Here is an 8,746-nt window from a genome sequence, read left to right on the forward strand (position 1 = left end):
AACAAACTCACGGTATTTAGTGGTGGTAGGATCTTTTGTGAGTCCGCGCGGGTAGACACCACCATCCCGCCTATTTCTGCCGTGAATGCAGTAATGCGTTTCGGTTTGAAGGGTGGGGCAGCCGTTGTAACTATACTGAGACCTTAGAACTTATATCTCAAGGTGGTTGGCGCATTTACTTTTTAGATGTCTATGGGCTTCAGTAACCACTTAACACCAGGTGGGCTGCAAGCTCGTCCACCCATCTAAGCAATAAAAAAAAAAGTTACATTACTGGTTAATTGACGAATTTAGACACATTACTAGCGTATCTTGCATAAAGGCATTCTGCGGTGTCTTGGCTTTGTCCCGGCATTGCTGACGTCCATGGGCGACGGTAATTACTCACCAACAGATGGGCCGTATGCTCGTCTGCCTTCAAGGGCAATAAAAAATATATAGATATATTTATATGCCGCGAAGAAGCTACACGGCTACGGCTAGGTGGATGGCAGTATTTACATTAGGACTGTTGTATGCTTTGATAAATTTATTAAAAGTGATGACCCGTAAACTTATCAATATTAAACAATAAAACGCGAAACCTTAAAGTTCAAAAATGTTCGATAGAAAAATTAATCACCATAAATTAGTCACCTTGGACTACCGGAACTGCTCAAACCGTGTGTGTTAGCCATTCTTACAATATGGCATTTGAGTATATATTTTAATTGATGCAATTCGGCTGGGAAACTTAAACCTTGACTGGAATTAAATTGTTGGCTGAGTCCACAGTCCGCAGGCTGGTAAATTCAAGTACCTTTTGATGCGATGTGGAAGACTTAATTGTGGTAGATAACTGCAGTGGGACCATTGCAGTTATCCTAAATAAGAACAGCAACAGAAACGTGGTCTACAAGATTATTTCAACCTTCGAAAAGCTAATTTACTATCTCCTAACTTAGAATTAAGTAAAAAAATATCAATTATCATTCACATAACGACAGTCATCAATAACCCCGTCAAATCATTACGACTTCGGAATGAAAAAGCCTTTTCCCGAATTTCGCAGGAAAGTAATTTTGTGAACGAAAGTCGGTCTAAAGGTTCCTTGTCGGTCAGTTTGAGTGATACGCATTTTCTTACCAATCTCTGGCAATCGACTATTTTGGAGAATATTCTCAGGAGCAACAGAGAAAAAAAAGTAATCCTATGCCCTATGCATGCCATATGTATGCAATTGTTTTCTTATATTTCATATTTCTCGTCTCGATTTCAGCTGAAATAATTCTTAATTGTTGTACTGCATGGGACGATTCAACTTTTGGGGCAGTTTCTTAATTCTATTCTCATTTATGTTCACTTGCCCAAGTCTTTTGGAAACATTAGCCGCGACCAATATCAGTCTTCTTTTTTCACAGAACCTCATCTCAAACTCAACAATGGTTTAGGTATCATATATGGTCTCATCGGTCTACTGGCTGATAAAACTGATTAATGCGCTACAGTGTTCCGTCAATTTTAGTATCAATATTAGAAAAAAAAAAGTTGAGATCCATATCTGTTTTAATAGTACATAAATAAAATCCCAATTTGCCCGAAACAAAAGTTTAATTTTTAATAAAAAAAAACCAAGCCTTAAATCTAAAGCTTTGTATTTTATAGCGTTAAATAGTTTATTTGGCTGCGATGCAACTCTCTTTAAATCTTGAACTGAGGTGCCGGCGCTGGCTTTTACGTGATGCGGGTGAATGCAGCCTGTGCTTACAATACACGCGTTAGCCTCACGTTATAGTGAGATGATGAGGCGATTTTGAAAAGAAAATACTGTTACGACGGTTACGTACTGTTTGTCTTTTCCAGATGCCACTTCTGACAACAAATTGCTACGCGCTGGGGTTCGGGATAAAGAAAATTTCACCAAAGTACAACTTAAAACTGTATTCAATACTTAGAACACTTAAACTCTTCACAAACATTTTAAAACACTTTAAAACTCTCAATTCGCTTGTTTCGCTTCACTTTAGGGGATCCGTTCGCTGTTTCACTTCGAGTAGTTCCGATTACTGACTGACTACGTGACATCTCTACAACGCTTTTGTAGTCGATACCTCATCCGTAGAATTATCGAGAATATTCCACGCATCTCTAGTAGTAGTTTCCGCTACCTGACAATAGATGGCATTGTACCTCTCGTTCTACATCCTTCGATATTCTTTCGACTATTCGGCGATAGATGGCGTTACCCTTACCGGCGTAACAATAGTTTCATAACTTGAAAAGTGTATTAAACCATGCAAACTACTTCCCGCATGTTTGCTCAGCTAGAGCATGTTCACTATGCACTTCAGGACTTTATTTCGTAATAAAATAATGAAGTAAAACTCCCCGTAAAAACAATTTATAGGGCACAAAATCAAATGTTGACATTATTTCATAAATTACAAAGTATTGTTGGTTACGATTCAAAGAAAGGCTATGTACAGCATATGATTTTCAATTACAGCTGTTTCTAGATGAATACAGTTTAAATATTATATTTATTTAAATAATTTTTAATAAAATATATTTATTTACTTCGTTACATTCATCCACAGATTCGGTAGAATCTGGCGCCAAGTTCCGTTCAAAAATCCCGTTGTAAACGGAGCGCCAGACTACCGACTGTGTTTACTGTAAGTAGAACGGTTTTTTGAGGTTGTTCACATTACACGGAGATTGAGATTTTATAGTGTGCGGGTGCCCCAAAATATACAATACAAAGACATAATATGTAAGTACCAAACCAAAGTTAAATATCGTAAGAGAACACTAATGGAATTATTGGAAAAAGGGCAAAAAACTATTTAGATTATTCCTGCAACATTTTGATATTGCCGGTTAGCCTTAATTGGTATTGTAGCTCTACTTGGGTGGGTCCCACTATTCAGCCTATTTTACTGTCGCAAATCTATGCGCTCTTTAAAATAAACTCCCCCTACCTGGTTTTCATCATGCTCTATAGTACGGCTTTCTGTAAATGCGATTTGTACAGACTTATCGGTCTGATTAGTCATAGAATTAACCCATTGATCAATCTTTGATGGTAATAAAAACATGAAAAAAATATCGCTACCTCTTATCAATGTAATCACAACCAAACGATCCTATGCATAGCATAGTGCAACTTGGTTTCATAGCGAAACAGACCCTTTCAGCTTGTAAACACAGCGCGGCACTTCACGTTTTGTATCCGATATTGCCGTGTCAAGTGCTGTGGTTTATATTCGAAAAATTCAGTGCTGAAAATGAGCCGTTTGAATTCTAAAAGAGTAAGGTAAGGTAAGGAATGCATTTCTAGACTATTCCGTATAGTTCAAGATATGGTTGAGACTTCGTTGCCCTTTAGATAGTGTTTACGTTTTCGTAAGAAGACTACGTGGTTGTGGAATAAATAATTAAACGTTTTAGGATCACAATATAACTCGCATTTTATTGTCAGAAAAAGTTGAGGTACACAGAATGTCAGCTTGACAAGTAGTACAGCGCCCCAGGCGTAAGAAAAAGGAAACTAAAATGGCTGCATTCCATTTCTCTAACAGTTTTTATGATGGTATGTGATTAAATATTAATTATGATTTGTATACAGTATAACGATACATTTAGGATAATGATGGGGCTGACTCGATTCTAAAGCGCGCTGGGCATGTTTGCGGAGGCACGTATCGACGATTTCAATGCCTTAATAAGAATGCGATGCGCGTCCTTGCTCTGTAGGGTATGGGGCTCCAACAGCATACTGGCCATGATATTCTCAAGATTAGATGGATCTTTTGTCAATCTTTGTAGAGAGGTCCACAAAATGTACTCGTAATGGTAAGATATTTAAATTGTAATTGTATATATTATGTATGTATGTTCTTTTCCCACTGTTTGTTACAAAGAAAGAAATCACTGTTAATAACATTAATATAGACTAATATTTCGTCTGAAATAAATGAATTTAATATAGTAATTAATGGTTATGGAAAATGTAAAAGATAAATTACCTATTAGATATGAAGCCACCTTGAAACATGTGGTCGAAGTTTCAATTGTTTTGTATAAATGCTGATCGACTCTATAAATCGGAACGCATGATTGCTTATTGGAAGGAATAGGAAAGATATAGATATCTATTCGTAGGAATTTTAATACGCCCCACCACTAGAAAACACCAGTTAGCGTTCGTAGGTAGGTAGGTAGGTAGGTATGGCTTCCGAGAGGGCCGCTCAACGGTAGACGCGATCCTTCGAGTGCGGGCCCTCTCGGAGGAGGCCGTCTCCAGGGGTGGGGTGGCTTTGGCGGTGTCGCTCGATATCGCCAATGCGTTTAACACCCTGCCCTGGTCCGTGATAGGGGGGGCGCTGGAACGACATAGAGTGCCCCCCTACCTTCGCCGGCTGGTGGGTTCCTACTTCGAGGACAGATCGGTCACGTGTACCGGACACGGTGGGATCCTGCACCGGTTCCCGGTCGTGCGCGGTGTTCCACAGGGGTCGGTGCTCGGCCCCCTTTTGTGGAATATCGGGTATGACTGGGTGCTGAGAGGTGCCCTCCTCCCGGGCCTGAGCGTAATCTGTTACGCAGACGACACGTTGGTCGTGGCCCGGGGGGGAGTTTTGCTGAGTCTGCCCGTCTTGCTACGGCTGGGGTGGCGCATGTCGTCGGCAAAATTAGGAGATTGGGCCTCGACGTGGCGCTCAGTAAATCCGAGGCCATGTGGTTCCACAGGCCCCGGAGAGTGCCACCTGTCGATGCCCATATCGTGGTTGGAGGCGTCCGTATCGGGGTCGGGGTGCAGTCGAAGTACCTCGGCCTTATTCTGGACAGTCGTTGGACCTTCCGTGCTCACTTTCAGAACCTGGTCCCTCGTTTGTTGGGGGTGGCCGGCGCGTTAAGCCGGCTTCTGCCCAACGTCGGGGGGCCTGACCAGGTGACACGCCGTCTCTATACGGGGGTGGTGCGATCAATGGCCCTATACGGGGCGCCCGTGTGGGGCCAGTCCCTGGCCGTGGGGGTGGCGAAGCTGCTGCAACGGCCGCAACGCACCATCGCGGTCAGGGTCATCCGTGGTTATCGCACCATCTCCTTTGAGGCGGCGTGTGTACTGGCTGGGACGCCGCCTTGGGTTCTGGAAGCGTAGGCGCTCGCCGCTGACTATAAGTGGCGGGCTGACCTTCGTGCCCGGGGCGTGGCGCGTCCCAGCCCCAGTGCGGTCAGAGCGCGGAGGGGCCAATCTCGGCGGTCCGTGCTGGAGTCATGGTCCAGACGGCTGGCTGATCCTTCGGCTGGTCGTAGGACCGTCGAGGCGATTCGCCCGGTCCTTGTGGATTGGGTGAATCGTGACAGAGGACGCCTCACTTTCCGGCTCACGCAGGTGCTCACTGGGCATGGTTGTTTCGGTGAGTTCCTGCACCGGATCACAGCCGAGCCGACGGCAGAGTGCCACCATTGTGGTTGCGACTTGGACACGGCAGAGCATACGCTCGTCGCCTGCCCCGCATGGGAGGGGTGGCGCCGTGTCCTCGTCGCAAAAATAGGAACCGACTTGTCGTTGCCGAGTGTTGTGGCATCGATGCTCGGCGACGACGAGTCGTGGAAGGCGATGCTCGACTTCTGCGAGTGCACCATCTCGCAGAAGGAGGCGGCGGGGCGCGTGAGAGACGCACAATCCCGCCGCCGTCGAGCGGGGGCCAGGGAGGCGGATCTCGCCCAAGCCCTGGCCCTCTAAGTGTTTCGGGTCCCCCTCACATGTCGGTCTGGGGACCGGCGAGGGGGCCTAAGAAGACGACGTGCAAGCTGCTCTGCACGCGTTTTACGCAAGAGCATCCGGGTGATGGAAGGCCGGCTATCCTCGACCCACGCTGGTTCTGGCCCAGCGGGGTATTCCGTAGGGTAACCCACTCTAACCGGCGCCATCTAGGCGGGCTTTGGACAGTCTGCCGACCGAGAGGGCTGGTGGTCGTGGCGCCGACGACCGCCAGTCCGGCGTCCCGAGGGGGAGGGTGATGGGAGAGATGTGCTCCGCACTAAACGCTTCACTTTCCCCCCTTTGCCTTGTCATGAGTTCTGTCTCATGCGAGGTTTGGACGTTGGTTGTTGAGCGACAGGAGGTTTTAGTCAGTTCGACTCTGACATACCCCGCCCAGTATCCCCAGAAAAGGGCGGAAGTCCGGCGATTTCCTCCTGACCAAAAAAAAAAAAAAAAGGTAGGTAGGTATCACCATCCTGCCTATTTCTGCCGGGTAACTATACTGAGGCCTCACAACTTATATCTCAAGGTAGGTGGCGGCATTTATGTTGTGGATGTCTATGGGCTCCGGTAGCTGCTTAACACCAGGTGGGTTGTGAGCTCGTCCACCCACCTAAATAATAAAAATAAAATAAAAAAAGCAATGAGGTTTCTGCTTAGATTGATTAGAATTGGACCGACCCATATCTTCCCGTAGGTGTCGTAAAAGGCGATTAGAGGACTTCTGCTGACTACCGTCTTATATCACGTATAGCATTCCCATAGAGGCTTGACGTCAGGTGGTCGGTCGTAAAACTCATGAGAAATCCCTATGCAGGATGATAGCAGAACATGCTGGGCCGACCCCAGGTGGAGGGGGGATAAGGGCAAGAAGGAAATGATTTATTAACATAAGTTTTGGTCGTGGTTTGGTGGTGGTTTTTTTGTACTCTCGAGTGAAACGGCACTAAAACTGTATTTCATCATTCTCCTGCCCTTCTCCTAGTCACCTGGGGTCGGCACAACATTTTTTCTCCTTCCATACTTTTCTATTATATACCATTTCTTCGCTCACTCCCCTCTTACACATATCGTCTTTTACGCAATCCATTCATTTCTATTTAGGTCTACGTCTTCCTCTTTCTCTATATTTTTCCACATTCATAGATAAAACTGTACTGCACTAAAACTGTGTTTATTTTTACAATTTTTGTTACTTTTTAGGGAGTACAGAATCGTTCACGGTTGTCGGATTTAATTCACACAAGACAGTCTGAATACGATTCACTCCGAATCGTAAGGTCCGAAAATAGTAGATTGGCCCAAATCATAAGCTTACACTTTTATGAATACTTTGTTAAGTTCTAAGTTATAAAATAATTTAAAAATAAATATTAATTATTACTATACATTTGAGTGATATAAATATATTTTTATTAGTTATTCTTGGAGAACATTAGCGTCAGGGACATAGTTGGGCTGTTGTATAGGGGCGAAGCTTGCCTAAATAACGCCACTATATGCATTTTACTATTGATAGAATAATTTGTAAGCACCTATTGTTTTTGCTCTGAAACAATTTACTTACCTCTAAAGTGGGTTCTGAAATTTATATTTTATGCGTTATGTATCTGGGCTCCATGATTGCGAGCGAGTGAGATACGAAGACGTATCGAGATAGCAAAAAGTGCGATGTTTCAGCTCGATAGCATCTGCTTCGTTATAAACATTTTTTTTATTTTTTATTGCTTAGTTAGGTGGACGAGCTCACAGCCCACCTGGTGCTAAGTGGTTACTGGAGCCCATAGACATCTACAACGTAAAATGCGCCACACACCTTGAGATATAGTTCTAAGGCTCAGTATAGTTACAATGGCTGCCCCACCCTTCAAGCCGAAACGCATTACTGCTTTACGGCAGAAATAGGCAGGGCGGTGGTACCCACCCGCGTGGACTCACAAGAGGTCCTACCACCAGTGACATCGTCATAAAAAGCAAACGAAAACTTATGACAAGTCTGGCGAATTGTTTCTTCTTGATTAATCAAGATTTGGCGAGATTATGTTTCTATTGAAACAGGTCTTGCAACTAAACATTTCCCGGAAGTGCATTAAAAAGTGCATATACACCATTTTACTCACCTATCTTCTTCCATACGTCAAAATAAAGAGTTTTAGAACTAAAGTTAGTTTCAATCACGAAACGCTAATCGCTTGTGTCTTGTGAGGTAAGCAAGAACAAAACAATCGTAAATATTGCATGAGCTTCTTACCCGGTGCAGAGTGTAATACCACATGTGACCGAGTGGGATGTCGCGTTATTGTATTGCGACTGTTCGTTTACTTAAAACTGCATTGTACCTAATTTATGAAAAGGAAAAAAAAATGTTTTTACAAAGATGCCCGCGTTCTCAATTCCTCAACGATGTTTGGTAAAATAATTAATTTTAATTTTAATTTTATACGACTCGAATGGTTTTTAATATTAATGGCTGTTAAAAAGGCTGTCTGTTATATTATTACCGTGGGTTTATTTACAGTACTGATTGCATTTTATACATTTTTGGATATAAAGCGAGCACCATTGAGACCACTATTCAAGGTCTGTGTAGGTCTCATTTGATATGTGAAATTTCCGTTTTGTTGTTTGTGAGCTCTAAAAGTTTTTATTGCTATGGACGAGCTCACAGTCCACTTGGTGTTAAGTGGTTACTGGAGCCCATACATATCTACAACGTAAATGCGCCACCCACTTTGAAATATAAGTTCTAAGGTCTCAGTATAGTTAAAATTAAAAATTCGCTTAAAATCAACAAAAAATAATTTTCATGATGATTATACATACTTGTATATTAATTAAAATTTTTAAGCACGGCCAATGTAATAATACATTTTTAGTAAGCAATATTTTGCTAAGCTATATTTTAATTTTAGTAAGCAAGTTGTGGTCGTCGTGGCCTAACGGATAAGACGTCCGGTGCATTCGTGTTGAAGCGATGCACCGGTGTTCGAATCC

Source organism: Bombyx mandarina, chromosome 23 (assembly GCF_030267445.1).
Source record: "Bombyx mandarina strain Sakado chromosome 23, ASM3026744v2".
NCBI lineage: Eukaryota > Metazoa > Arthropoda > Insecta > Lepidoptera > Bombycidae > Bombyx > Bombyx mandarina.